The sequence below is a fragment of the Lactuca serriola genome, chromosome 8, assembly GCF_051521515.1.
Source record: "Lactuca serriola cultivar US96UC23 chromosome 8, Lser_US96UC23_V15, whole genome shotgun sequence".
Taxonomy (NCBI): domain Eukaryota; kingdom Viridiplantae; phylum Streptophyta; class Magnoliopsida; order Asterales; family Asteraceae; genus Lactuca; species Lactuca serriola.
Window position 1 is genome coordinate 277237421 of NC_136415.1, and position 16406 is coordinate 277253826.

Here is a 16406-nt window from a genome sequence, read left to right on the forward strand (position 1 = left end):
GTTGATTTGGTCATTTTGGTTTTTGGTGAGTATTTGGTAAAAGCTTTGGTATTTGAGTTTTTGTCCCATATGCAAGAAATAACAATGTATTTTGCTTTTTTGTCTTAGTTTAAAAATAACAATGTACTTTGGCGTCATAAAATGCATGTGGATTTGGTAATTGTGTTTTCGTCCCTAGTTGGAAAGTTAACTTATAATTTATATATGTTATTATTTATTATGTAGTTGGAAAATTTTCGGGCATTACTCAACGACCCGACATGTAGGGAAGAGCTTTATTCGTTTTTTCAATCGCAAAATAATCAAGGAGGAAATGATGGGAATGAAGATGATGATATGCAGGGAGGAGCTTTATTTGTATTTTATACTTGTCACACTTTGCTATTTGTTAGAATTGAAAAACTTACTTTGCTACTTGTTAGAATTATTAAACTTTTGGTTGTTTATTTTTGTATTAAATTAATTATAAGAGTATTTGGTATTTAATTTGATGTTGTTATGTAATATTTGGTATAGAATTAATTATAACAGTATTTGGAATAAATTATACCCAAAATTGCAAATATATAAAAAAAATGAAAAACGTTATTACCGGCGACACTATTACCGGCGACATGAGTATTACCGGCGACATTGTCTTTAGCGGCGACAGAGGCATTAGCGGCGACATTTGTCTTTAGCGGTGACTATCTGATCAATAGCGACTAAGTAGTAGCGACGACTTTTTACCGGCGATTTAGCGGCGACTTCTCGACCCTTTACCGGCGACTTTTGTCGCCGCTAATTGCTCATTTCCTTGTAGTGATGTTCTAGTTACTTCGGATTTCTGAAGTGAATATCATAGTCGATAGCTGTAAAGATGTATTTTATCATTTTGATTACAAGTTGAGTTAGTGATTCGGTAAAAGCTTTTAACTTGAAATAACTATGTACAAACATGAAATGTTTAGACATAGACACATAATAAATAAAAGGGTTAATCTCTATAATGACCAAAATATTACAACCGTTCAAATTGGAAAACTGTCACAAAATGAAATATTAAGCTTACAAAAGTAGATTTTCTGAAATGTATTCCGGTTGTAATTAATATTCTTAGCTATTAATTAACTGTAAATAAATAATTTACTATTTAAATCACTATTATTTGTTTCATCCATAACAATAATTTTCAGGTGTTTCGAGTAATTAATAAAGATATAAAGAATATTCCATGAGCACATGGTATAACTTTTAGATTGCTTATCGTGTTGTGTGTACTCAATTTGCTTTACGTAATGAAACTCTCTTTTTTATATATAACATGACACCACCTTCCTCTTAATATCTTAGACTTTTCTCACTTCAAAATATGTACTTTTTGCACCACCACCCAAATCAAAAAATATCCCCCCATTTCCATTCAATTCTTACCATTTTCGTTCTACCTTCAAGATCAAGACGCAAAATTCTTAGCCAATATCTTTGTATTTTGGTTCGTTCTGTGAGATTCGAATCTTGATCAACCTTCACAAGTGATTGTTTTTAATAAGATTTGATCCTTCAACCGTTTCTTAGTCCGATATTCGAACCTACAAGCTCCCTTTTCTCACCACCATGGAAACCCTAAATATTGATTCCTCATTACTTCCATATTTCACTCTCATGTATATTTCAATATATCTTATTGGCTACTCAACACTTTTTAAGAAATGGGATCCCAAGAAAAGGGTAGATGCTTCAAGTTGCTTAATCTCCTTAACTCATGGTACCCCAGTAGTCTTCCTATCAATCTATGCAAATTTCCTACACCCAGAAAAACCCTACCAACACTTTGCTGCCGAAAACACACCATTTCAAGCCTTTGTTCTTGACTTTAGCATTGCATACTTCTTCATAGACACCACACATTACTTAATCTTTATTCCCAAAGATTACTTGTTCATTGTCCACCATTTAGCGGTTCTTTATGTGTTCATAACATGTCGTTATGTGGTCGGTTATGGCGGTTATGCCATCCTCCTCCTCCTTGCACTAGCGGAGGTCACTAGCCTTTGTCAGAATATATGGAGCCTTGCTAAGTGCCGGAAAGATGAGGTGGCAGTGGCGGCATGGTTGTATAGTGGTTTATCTCCTTATTTTTATGGGTTTTATACGATGGTTAGAGGGGTGTTGGGGCCGTTGCTCGTGTATAAAATGGTGGTGTTTTACTGGAATGGTGGTGGTGATGGTGTGGTTCCGATGTGGGCTTGGGGTTCTTGGATGGTTGTGATTGTGAATGCTATTTTAATTAGTGTGTTGTGGGTGTCTAATCGTTGGGTTGAATTGTTTAAAGAAAGAAGCAAAATAAGGAAATTAATTTAAAGGTAGACCTTCAAAATTTGTGTTTTTGTGTATATATATATATATAAATGGTCCACCTTCAAAAATTGTGTTTTTTGTATATATATAAATGTTCAACTTGATACTAGTATGAAATAGGTGTATCATATGGGAAACACATGATATAATATGAATACCTAGTATATGCAATTGAAAGTTTGTACAAACAATGTCTTATTATTATTATTTTTTAATATTTTATCTATTTTAGTTATTTATTAACTTTCACTTCTTTCTCTTTCTATTTTTTTTATTTTTTATTTTTTTTAAACCAACGGAAATTATAAAAAGCCACAACCTAAAAGAAAAAAGATCAGGCTAAAACAACGAACAACTTACAAAATATCAAAAGAAAAACAAACCCAAAACTCCAATTTACAATTAATAAAATTATCCTTATGTTTTAACCAACAAACATAGTTTATTTAAATATTTGCACGAATGGTTCTCTGGTTTAGGGTAATTTGCATATTTGGTACTTAACTTATTTTTTTAACTCGGAAGGTCCCTATTATTTGTTTTTGCTATGCGCTTGGTCTCTATCTTACCTAAAAAACTATTTTTCTCTTGATTTTTTTTAATTTATTTAAATAAACACACCCCAACTTCATCCCCGTCACCTTACCTTACCTACCTCATCTGTAACATCCCAATTTTCAAGGCCAAAAATTTCATTTTCAAATAAATACTTCGCAAAATTGTTTACCAAAACATTACCAAAGTCAATGTCATTTTATAAAAACTATAACAACGTGTTCGGAAATCATAAGTAATATAAATCATAGTACAATCCCAAAAACTTAATGGGGAAAACATATGTGTGTGTGTGTGACGCGCTGCTACACCGTCGGCTCCTTCCCCTTAGACGAAGAGGTACCTGAAACAAAAAATGAAACTGTAAGCATAAAGCTTAGTGAGTTCCCCCATCATACCACATACCATACAATCACATAGCATACATACTGCCAGGTATTTATGGGGTGCCCGACCTACCCATGTCAAGCCATTCTGGGGTGCTGACCTACCCATGTCAAGCCATTATGGGGTGCTGACCTACCTATGTCAGGTCGTTCTGGGGTGCCGACTACCCTCCGGTCTATCTCAACCGTCATCAGGGACTATTTCACCCCTACCTCTATCATACAATAACAAAATATAATCATACGGTCAGACATATCTGGGGTACTGACCTACCCTTCGGTCCTAACGACCAAGTCAGGGAAAAACTATTCCCTGCTACTACCACTAACTCGCATAGCATATCACATAAGCATATCTCATAAGCATATCTCATAGGCATATCTCATAAGCATATCTCATAGGCATATCACATAAGCATATCTCGTAAGCATACAAGATAATTATCACAAAGACAATTATCTACCAATTACTCTTGTTGGTGGGCTGACATTGTGGCCTTAGACCCACCCCTACTGGAAGGTAACTCACCTCGAAGTCGTGTAGCGTCTGCACTGCCCTCGGTGTGAAAGTCGGCTCTCCTCGACTCCTCAATCCTTACATGACAACCCTTATAAGTTATCAATTTGTACCCACAACCCCTTCAAGGGTCAACTTGAATCCAAGTCAAAGTCAAATTCAAAGTTAAAACCTGGTCAAGTCAACTCTTTAGTTGACCAGAATCGTCGAGTTGGTCCGCCAACTCGTCGAGTCCCTTCGTCCACATAATACTACAAACCCGTCCCCACTCGTCGAGTCTATCAATAGCTCGATGAGTTCACCTTCAACAATACTTCAGTCAATCTTCAATCGACTCGATGAGTTCTTCCTTTCATCTTCAGCATATGAATGCATCCAGTCTATGACTCGCCGAGTTGTAAGAACAACTCGTCGAGTCCATTTTCAAATACTGGGAGATAGCCTCGGACTCGCCGAGTGTGTTCTAGCACTCGTCGAGTCCCATGATTTGCAGGTCCAAGGCAAAACCCTAGCAGGCTGTGTGTTCCTTCCACTCAACCAAAACCATTTCCAGAAGACGTTTTTGGGGAAAAGCATCTCGACTCGCCGAGTCACCCGAGTGACTCGTCGAGTCCCTCCTTGTCCAAAACTATACCGTTGATTTCAGTGGGACTTAATGCATCAAAATCATAGATCTGACTTCTTAGGGTCCCTTTTATATGTAAAGTCACGAACTTGATGTCCATGCATGGGGTTTTTGGCTAAAAAAACCATAAAAGATGGTCTACAAGATGCATGGGGTGTTTATGGCAACAAGGTGGGCACCTTTATGCCATAAAGATCCCCAATAACCCCAGAACTGAAGCACAAACTGACTTCCAATACCCATGCCTGAATACAACCTCTATAGGGCTTAGAAAGATGTAGAAAAAGGCCCAAAATCAAGATCTAGACAATGAATAGACAAGGTTTCAACTTTATACCCCTAATAAGCTGGAAATATGCTCAAAACTCTGGATCTTCTTGTTCCCCTTGATCTCACAAGCCTCCTACTCTTCTTTAAGCTTCAATCACACAAAGTAACACCACAAGGCTCAAGCACACACTAAAACAACTAGGGTTTCGAGTTAGGGTTTGCTCTGGACAATAGGGGCTAAGTTGAGGGGTTATAATGTGTTTAAATAGGGTGCAAACCCTCAATTTAGGGTTTCACTCAAATGGCGTCTACTCGCCGAGTCAGTCTCCCGACTCGCCGAGTAGACTACTTAAACTTCCCGTGGATCACGACTCTACTCGACGAGTTGGGCCTCCAACTCGTCAAGTCCCAGAGAAAAACATAATAATTACTTGAATTAAAGGCATACCAGGAATCAGTTGTTACAAATCTCCCTCACTTATCTTAGAATTCGTCCTTGAAGCCTGCTGCTCGGTCCTGAAAAAGCTCAGGGTAATGCTCCCTCATCTCGTCCTCCGGTTCCCAGGTCCATTCCGATCCCTTGCGGTGCCGCCACTGCACCTTAACCAGCTCCAATATCTTGTTCCTCAGATCCTTCGGTTTTCTGTCAAGGATTGCCACTGGCCGCTCGATGTAATTCAGGCTTTCATCCACCTGAATATCCTCTAATGACACTACTGCAGAATTGTCCACCAGACACTTCCGCAACTGGGAGACATGAAAAGTGCTATGTATCTGGCTGAGTTCGGCCGGCAAATCCAACCTATATGCCACCTTGCCCACCCGGGCTACAACCCTGAAGGGTCCAATATACCTGGGGCCCAGCTTGCCCCGCTTCCTGAATCGAATGACGCCCTTCGAAGGCGACACTTTCAGGAGCACCATATCCCCGACCTGGAACTCTAGATCCGATCGACGCTTGTCGGTATAACTTTTCTGCCGACCCTGAGCAGTGTGAAGCCTGCTCCGAACTTTCTGGATCCTCTCCATCATCTTGAGTACCACCTCGGTACTCCCCATGACCCTCTGACCAACCTTACCCCAGCATATCGGGGTCCTGCACTTCCTCCCATACAACATCTTGAAAGGAGGAAGGTCGATACTCACATGATAGCTTTTATTGTAGGAGAACTCTGCCAACGGAAGGTAAGTATCCCAACTACCTCCAAAATCTAAAACACACGCCCGCAATATATCCTTTAGAGTCTGGATGGTCTGCTCACTCTGACCATCCGTTTGCAGGTGAAAGGCGGTGCTAAAGTGCAGACGAGTACCCAGCTCGTCATGAAACTTCTTCCAAAACCTGGAAGTGAACCGCACATCCCTGTCCGAAATCACTGAAACTGGCACCTCGTGCCGCGCCACTACCTCCCGGATATAGATGTCGGCCAACTTTTTGGCCGAAATGCTCTCCTGAATCGGAATGAAATGGGCGCTCTTAGTCAATCGATCAATGATGACCCAAATCGAATCTACCCCTCACGCGCTCCTGGGAAGCTTCGTGATAAAATCCATAGTAATATCCTCCTATTTCCACAACGGGATATCCAACGGCTGGACCTTGATGTGAGGTCTCTGGTACAAACCAAGCTACGTCCCTCTTCATACAGGGCCACCAAAAATAAAGAAGAAGATCTTTGTACATCTTCGTCGCCCCCGTGATGGATAGAGAACCTGGATTTGTGTGCCTCCTCCATCAATACCTGACACACACCTCCATGATATAGGACCCACACCCTACGGTGAAGAGTCAATAATCCCTGACTATCATAGTCGAAGGAGGAAACCTGACCCACAATATGCTCGCTCTTTCGATGGTCCTCCTTCATGGTCTCCTGCTGGGCCTCCTGAATATGCTCCAACAGCGGAGTCACAACTGTCATCCTCATACAGATATCCCTGATCGGCGCTGCCTTGCGGCTAAGCGCGTCGGCCGCGACATTGGCCTTCCCCGGGTGGTAGATGATCTCACAATCATAATCCTTTACCACATCTAGCCACTTACGCTGCCTCATATTCAGATTTGGCTGATCCATGAGATACCTCAGGCTCTTGTGGTCTGTGTAAATAGTAAAACAAACCCCATAGAGGTAATGGCGCCAAATATTGAGGGCGAAAACAACGACCCCTAGCTCCAAATCATGCGTCGAATAGTTCACCTCGTGAGGCTTCAGCTGCCTCGAAGTGTAAGCGATAACATGCCCCCTCTGCATCAATGCCGCAGCCAAACATGTGATGGACGCATCACAATATACTACAAAACCCTCCATGCCCTCCGGCAGGGCTAAGATTGGTGCCTCGCACAATCTCTTCCTCAACGTCTTAAAAGCGGCCTACTGCTCGGGCCCCCAGTAAAAGACCACATATTTCCCCGTCAGTCGGGTCAAGGGCACGACTATCTTGGAGAAGTCCTAAATGAATCTCCGATAGTAGCCTGCCAGTCTTAGAAAGCTCCGAATCTCAGATGGAGACCTCGGAACCTCCCATCTCATCACAGCCTCCACCTTGGTCGGGTCAACCGAAATCCCGTTCTGGTTGACAAGGTGCCCAAGAAACTGCACCTTGCGTAACCAGAACTCACATTTGGTGAACTTTACATACAAGCTCTCCCTCCTCAATGTATCCAGTACCTCCTACAAGTGCTCCTCATGTTGCTCTCGCGTCTTGGAATAAACCAAGATGCCGTCAATGAAAAGTATCACAGACCGATCCAACATCGGCCTAAACACATGGTTCATGAGATCCATGAACGCAGCATGAGCGTTGGTAAGCCCGAAAGGCATCACCACAAACTCATAGTGACCATAACGCATCCGAAAGGCTGTCTTCTGCACATCCTCCACTCTGACCCTCATCTGATGATAACCTGAACGCAAATCAATCTTGGAGAACCAAGATGCTCCCTGCAGCGGGTCAAAGAGGTCATAATCAATCCTCGAGAGTGGGTAACGGTTCTTCACCGTTACCTTGTTCAGCTCCCGATTGTCACACCCCAAAACCACGAATGGCGGAAACGTTCATGGGTGGAGGACGTCATGTACAGTATCACAACAGTGTATAATAGTAAACAAGCAACAACATCATCCATTGCATTATAAGTAAAGTTTTAATACATGTGTGTTCTTTCATTGTAATAAGACACCAAAAATATACAATCAAAATAAAAGACGAGACTTGTCTGCTCCGTCTTCTCAAAACCTGGCCATCGTACCTGTCTACTGTTGACCTGAGAATACAAGTTATTTTGAAAGGGAGTATCAGCTTTAAAGCTGGTGAATTCATAAGTAATTAAGTGTCATTGTCTTGCTTATGAAAATCTATTATGAAGGCCATGTAAACCTTTAAATGAAAATGTTGATGTAAGTATGAAAAACCCTAGAAAATCCCTTATTTTCTATAAGTATGAAATGTAGTCTTCTACCAAGACCCGAATGTTTTGTTATGACAATGCAGTCTTCTACCAAGACCCGAATGTTTTGTAAGTAATATGATAGCTTTTCCTTTCTATTGACTAGTACTAGAGTACTTAGTCTAACTCCTCGTTTAGGTGAAAGTATCACAAAATAAAGTAAACAGGAAAAATATAATTATGTAAGTGTTATTATCTTGGGTTACCAGGACAAACACGACATCGCCGAAGCGAAAGATAGACCCTATGAACATCCGAAGAGTGTCCCCTCATCCTCTGTAGCGGTAGCAGGGTGGAGGGAGGGTTAGTCCCGATATCTATCTCCTAATACAGATCGTTAACCTAATGATCCTCCGAAGATTCACATCTCATCCACTGTTGCAACAATTGGACAGAGGGATGGTTAGTCCCGTCACTGACTACTAAATAAGTAACAACCTTAGACATCCGTAGACATTCATCGATCAGTGGTGCTAATCAGTGGGGTTCGGAATGGTAAGTCCCGCCGAGATATCCCATTGAACCGGGATAGGAAAGATAATTTACACAGAAAGTACTAATAAATCATCCTCGTAGTTCTAAGTACAAGTATCCAGGTAAGTAAATACAGGATAATGCACCTATGTAAAAGTGTTCCTGTATGGTATTCATGTAAGTGTGTTCATGTAATAGGTAAGTATATGTAAACATATTCATGTATCATGTAATCCTAAGTAAGTGTACTCATGTATCATGTAAGGTATTGGTATAGACTCATGAATGAACTGACTCTTGTGTGATTCCTTGTAGTAGTAATAATGTTTGATATCTTCTAACTATCCCTATGATAGTTAACTGAAAGGTAATTGGTTGTTTACGTAGGTTTATGCACTCTTGTTACCCAAGAGTGTTGGAAACTAAATGAAGGGTGAAAACTATAATCTCTAACATATATATGAACATATGCGCATAAGTATAGTTTGATTCAAGAAGGTAAAATAATGGTTTTGCAAGATATCTAGGAGTTTTGAACAATAATTAAGAATGACTTGATGTCATTTTAATAAACATTTCAAAACTAATACTTTTGTTATCAAGGTATTTTAAGATAGAAAACCACTTCATGTGTCACCTTTTGAAATATGTGAAATCTACTGAGTGAAAACACGGTTATAAAATACATATGATTGATTTAATAACATACTATTTTCTACTTGTATCCCCCCCCCCCCATTAAAAACGTTTAAAATCATTTAAAACATTGATTAAGGGGTATGAACTCACCTGTAGATGGTGGTTCGGATGAACTGGACGGTGTAGGATTGCTAGGTGTCAAGTGAGGACTTGTACACACAGTACGATCCTAATGAACATATAATCACACATATATGCACTCAATTAGTCTCAAATTACTAATTGAAAATGTTAAGACATCCTAGACATAATAAACACTTTATATAAGTGTTTTAAGCCCTAAGGATTGCATCTAAGCTAATGTGGGACAAGGCACTTGTGTTTAGGGTTCCAAAGGACCCCATATATGAGTTTACTCTCCATATACCATCACACATGGAGTTTACGGTTGAAAACTCTTGATTTTACAGCCGTAAACTCCCAACCATGGGGGTATTGTGTGATTTGAAGTTCCAAATGATTCCTAGAATTATTCCAACTTGGTGGTTAAATTCTTGGAAGGGTTTAAGGCATAGAAACACTCCATTTAGGAGTTTACGGACCTAAGGCCATTTCCCTTAGAGTTTGCGGCCGTAAACTCTTATGTATGGGTGTTTTTGATGCTTTCAAGTCTCTTGCACATGTGGTATAGGTTCTAGACTTTTATTCCAAGCATATGAAGGCCTTAGGCACACTTTGGTGCCTTTGTTTGATGTTCACGGCCTAAGAACCTTATTAGGGCCATGAAATCATTTGAAGGGGTGTTTTTGATGTGTTTTAATCCTTCATTTAAGTGGGAACAATTTCCATGTAAATGTCTAGGGCTTTAGGTGCCTTGAAAGCACCCTTTGATCCATTTTATTGGAGTTCACGGTCCAAGATCCTCTTGGGCCGTGAACTCCCATGTGTTTGTGTTTCTTGGTTGTTTTCTTGTCCCTAATACGCATACAAATGAGTCCAAGGCAGTAGCATAACACAAGGTTCGGTCTAGGCTTTGTTTCGGGAGTTTACCGCCCAAGAACACCTTGGGGAGTAAACTCCTAAATATAGTGATTTAGCCTTCTAAATCATGTTATAAACACATATTAAGCTTTCTAACACTACTATAAAGAGGTACTCACGATTTGGGATAAAAACCCAAAGATCCGTGAGAGAGAAAATGACTTTTCTCTAGTTGGAAATGCGAATAATGAATGAATTTGGTTCAGAATTCTATTTATAGTCCTGAGATATTTTTGGCAGAAAATATTTTTATTCCTGAAATGATCTCTAATATAATAGAGTGTTGGAATAACAGTGTTGCACAAAACCCTAGTGCACCCACTCTCCTGATATTTCCTGAAGTGTAAACCCTGAATTACTCAAACTTACACGAAAAAGTCTGAAAATTAACTGTGACTGCTATAACTTCTATTGAAGTGATATAGGTTGTACAAAATGGAAATTTCGGGTTGTCACACCGATAATCTATACACATCCCATGCGACTCGTCCTTCTTCTTTACAAATAAAATCGGGGCTCCCTTGGGTGAACTGCTCGGTCTAATGAATCCTTTGTCTAACAGCTCATGCAACTGTGTGGTCAACTCCTGCATCTCAGGAGGATCCAACCGATATGGTGCCTTGGCTATCGGAGCCGCACCCGGGACTAGGTCAATCCTAAACTCTACCTGCCTCTTCGGTGGTATCCTAGGCAAATACTCGGGGAATACATCTGCGGACTCTCGTATTACTGGCACATCGCCCACCATCGCCTTACCCGCCTCCCGGGTATCCATAACATAAGCAATATATACCGTGTAACCCTGCTGAAGGTAGCGCCTAGCCATCGCTGCCGAACATATAAGGTTGGTCCTCGTTGTGGCCTCTCGCCCTGAATCACCAGCTCTCCCCAACTTGGGGTTCTGATATGCACCAACTGCTGCGCGTAGTCGATCACCGCCTCATTGGGGCTTAGCCAATCCATACCTATAATAACCTTATTCCCCTGCGACGGTATGGGAACCAAGTCTACCAGGTAACACTCCTCGAACAATGTTAAAACACAATCCCTGAAAACCTCTGATGCCCACACTGACCGGTCGTCCGCAATCTCGACCTCTAGAGGGCAATCCAACATGCCCGATGACTCGGGAAACTTCTTGCTAAGCGCAAGAGAGACAAACGATCGGGTAGCACCTGAATCAAACAATACCTGAACTGGGATACCATTCACATGGAACGATCCTAAACAGACATACATATCACATATCAAAATCACAACGACATAACATAAAAGATTAGAGAGAAGAAATCATACCCGTCACCACATCGGGTGCGGCGCGTGCCTCCTCGGCTGTCAATTGAAACGCTCGCCTCCGCACCACTGGAACCTCTGCCTTGACCTTCCGGCCATCCACAACTCGTGTTATCGTTGGAGTCGGCGCCACCACTGGCGCTGCTACTGATACTGCTGACAATCAAGGCAAGTTGGCCTTCTTATGGCCCCTCTGATTACAATGGAAGAAAATCAGGTCTAATATCTGAAATGTGGAGGCGGGGGTAGTACAATCCCTGCCAAAGTGCCCCGTCTTGCCGCACTTGTAGCAGCCTGATGATCTTGCTCTACAAGCTCCCTCATGCGGCCTGCCACATTTCCTACAGCAGCTCTGGCCCGGCTGGCCCTTCGACCCGACGTCGGGTCCCTTGGAACCTGCTCATTCTTCGCCTTCCTCTTCCTAAGGTGCTCCAAAGCAATCTCCCTCTCCCGTGCCTTAGAAATCATGGACTGCAAGGTCGGGCATGCTGAATAGCTGACATGCTCCCGAATGCTAGCCCTCAACATGTCATGGTAGCGGGTCTTCTGCATCTCCTCATCCCCAACATACTGAGGTACCAACAAGGCCCTCTCCCTGAACTTAGCGGTGATCTTCGCCACTGACTCCGTAGTCTGTCTCATATCCAGAAACTCCCTGCCCAGCTGCTGAAGCTCCACAGCTGGCGCAAACTCCGCCCTGAACCTGGTCACAAAGTCTGACCAAGTCATAGCCTCCACAGCTGGGGCTCCCATCGAGTCACCGACTGAATCCCACAAATCTCTAGCTTTGTCCCTCAAACAACCTGCAGCAAAGTGGACCTTTGACCCCTCTGGGCAGAAGCTCGTCAACTATGCAGACTCGATCTCCGTAATCCATCACCTGGCTGCAATGGGGTCCTTTGCCCCATGAAATTCTGGCGCACCACTCCCTCGAAAGTCCTTAAAGGACAATGTTCGTGTACCCGATTGGCTGGACGCCAAGTCACTCCTGAATGCTTGGAGGCGATCCTCCATCAGCTCAACAATCCCTTCCTTGAACGACCCGAAAATAACCGGGGTCGCCTCAAGGATACCTCTCATGATCTCGGGCGCGATGAACTCGCGTAACCCATCATCGACCTGCTCGGACCCTGCACCGAGCCTGATTTTGATCCTGATCCAAATCCTGAACCTCCTGCTCCATGTCGTGTGACCACCATACTGAAAATAACATGTAAACGTCAGGATCATACACACTTTTGAGAGGTCTCACACACTCTCCCGGTTTCCTGGTTCCATCTCGACCCTCCTTGACTCGAGTACGGATCCTCTGCTTTCAGTAGTACGAGACTATACTACCTTCCACATCTATTCTTACTTTCCTCAAGGGTTGTCTTAACTTCACCAAGTCTCCTTACCAATATCCCTTTCCAACTGATCTCATCCTAGGCTTTCCTGGGACACCCTCCGACCTACTCTCCGCTATCAGCTGTACTAGGGGTCCCTACCCCTTTTCCCTAACTAGGTCATGAATATTGTTACATATTCGCTTACTAGTTAGTTAAAGTTAGCAAGAACCCCTTTAGCATAAAGCAAGCAGCATTCGTGCATTGAGTAACCAAATTGAGCATAACCTAATCAGGCTATCTCACTGCTAACTACCAGCTCTAACTACCAGCTCTAACATACAGTTCTCATAAACACATAACAAGTATGGGTATCTTGGGGAAAACTTACTTGAGCTCGGCCGGTCGCACGCATCACACACCTCGTTCTTTCACAAAACTCTTTAATTTAGATTTTAGAAAAACTATTTCCTTGTAAAAATCTTTCAAGCCCTCGGTTTGAGTTCAGACACCCCCGAGGGTATGTCTGAATCCCTCAAACCAAGGCTCTGATACCAATTTGTAACATCCTAATTTTCGAGGCCAAAAATTTCATTTTTAAACAAATACTTCGCAACATAGTTTACCAAAACATTACCAAAGTCGTGTCATTTTATAAAAACTATAACAACATGTTCGGTAATCATAAGTAATATAAATCAGAGTACAATCCCAGAAACTTAATGCAGAAAACATGTGTGTGTGTGACGCGCTGCTACACCGCCGACTCCTTCCCCTTAGACGAAGAGGTACCTGAAACCAAAACTGAATATGTAAGCACAAAGCTTAGTGAGTTCCCCCATCATACCACATACCATACAATCACATATCATACATACTGTCGGGCATTTTTGGGGTGCCCGACCTACCCATGTCAAGTTAAAACTATTCTTTTATTAGAATAGGGATTTTTTTTATTGAATTTTTAGAGTGACACATGTCAAATGGAGATTAAAACTATTCTTTCATTAGAATAGGGATTTTTATATATTAAAATATAAAGTGAGCGGTTCGGTTAATAATGGTTCGGATAACCTAGAAAACCATAACCGAACCGTTAGTTATCGGTTAACAAATATTAGAAACCGAACCAACGGTTTTTAAAATGGTTTAGTTATTATGGTTCGGTTATATCAGTTAATTTGATTTTGGTTCGGTTTTTTGGTTATTATGCTCACCCCTAGTATATTGAATTTCCAGCAAATGAACTTGAGTATTAAGATTCAATGTTATAGATTTTATATGTCAAAAGAGTAACGGAATGAAAGAATAAACATAAAAACTAAAAGACAACCCAACACACTATAATAATTCAATAAAAAAATTTGAGACACATATACAGTCACATAACCATACACATACAGTCACACACATAATCACACGCAGTCACATATATTTACATAAACACACGTACATACATAAAAAAAACATAGACAGACACACTTATATACACAATTATAGCATTCTACTTTCAAATTATAATGCTTAAAAAACAAAATAACTTTAATAAAAAAAAACAGAAATTCAATTAAGATATTATATTAGATAAAAAAAAATGGAACAACATTGCTATTTAAAGCATTTAGCCCATGATTAGGCGAAATGCAAGAAATAAGAATTTACTTTCATTTTCTTATCTAGCATGTAAATTCAATGCAAATATTTATTTCATTATAGAACTCCAATGGTTGCTTTTCACTGTTTTTAGGAGTTATTATAAAAAGCTTTCCATCAATTTGAGGAGGCTTGCTCGTACCATTCAAGTTTACCAATATCAATACCATCAAGAAGGTCTTGTAATAAAAGTAGTGGTCATGGATCAAAAACATGAGCCCACAATTGCACCATATTAAAGAAAAGTTTATTACTTGCATCAGTTTCTTTGTGAAATTACACAAAGTAAATCAATAAAAATTCCATTTAGTGTGGCTTTACAACTGCACCATATTTCCCGTGTTTGTTTTCATATGATAAACGACATAAATCAAAATACAAAATATCATCTAGAAACTAAAAAAAAACAAAAAATTGATAGAACATTTTTAGATTCAATCTTCATTTTCATATTGGAAATCAAAAGAAAAACCAATGAATATTGACCTAAATTTTTGAGTAGTCCATTTATGAAGAAGGTTCACCTTCCCAATTGTTGGATTCATTATATTGTATGAAATATTGCATGAAAACAGCATCAGTAAAAACATTGAACACAAGACTCAAACAAACAAATTTGACAACACATTTGTAATGAATAACATCAGTCAGAACTTAAATTAGAGCTTACAATGAAGAGATATGGAATACATGTAGTTTGGACCTAGTTCAATGAACATAGATGGTTGTGTCAGAAAAGAGGATCAAATAAATGAAAAATCTCTTTTGTGAAATTTGATCCGGAGAAGTAAATCTTCATTTAGCTTCATATTTTGGGTCCCCTGTTCCAAGGTGATCCCATTACTATTTCAATATTATGTTTCCACAATGTCCTTCATTAAGGACTTCTCATAAAGGCAAATTTAAAGATCATGATTGAAGATGAATAGACAGTCGTCCATAAAACAGAGAATTGAATTTGAGAGCATACCTTAAAATGATAATAGTTACTTGTATAAAGCAAAGGACTCCAAAAATTCATTATAACGCCTGAAGACAAATCTGAAATCAAAAACCTAGAAGAACAGCCATTGGTTCCTATTATTCCAAAAATTCAAGTCAGATCTGAAATAAAAAAACTAAAACTATATTATAAAGCCTGTAGACAGATCATACACACATAAACACACAAACACATTATTAGAGACACTGGTAGAGAGAGAGAGAGGGTTGAGAAAGGTGGTGATAGACGGCTGTAAGGAGAGAGAGAAAAAGATGTTATATAGCATGTATATGGAGGTGTTGAGTGTTGACCGATTAAACAGGCTAAAAGGGGGCGAGATACCAGCCATAACCGATATATATTTGCTGATATTCAAAGATTCAATATAGTTATAGGATTAAATAGTTGAGTTAAATTTCATGCATTGATTGATTGCACATCAAGTTTAAAAGCTTGGACTATGGTTGTCAAAATCGCGATCTTTATCGTAGGATCGTACAATCCTACGATCCTAGGTATGAAAAACGATCCGGATCGTAAAAAAGATCGTATTTGGGGTAAGTCGTCCAAGCCTTGGACGGCTTAAATTATAATATTATTATGTTGGTGGGTTGTTGTACTTTCTGCTTAATTGTTTGAACGTCTTAAAAATTATTATTATTATATTATATTTATTTATAGAAATAGTGAGATTTTCTTTTACAAGATAGTATATATATATATATATATATATATATATATATATATAGAAAGAGAGAGAGAGAGAGAGAGAGAGAGATAGGTTCAAATGTTTCCAATAAGTATTGTGTGCATGGATGCACCAATCACAATTTAGCAAATTATTAATTATTTTATTAA

General features: G+C 40.1%; 1 pseudogene; it reads left to right on the forward strand.

The window, feature by feature from the left end:
* Positions 1-1596: 1596 nt before the first annotated feature.
* On the forward strand, positions 1597-2343 carry LOC145068112 (TLC domain-containing protein At5g14285 pseudogene; annotated as a pseudogene).
* The last annotated feature ends 14063 nt before the right edge of the window (positions 2344-16406 follow it).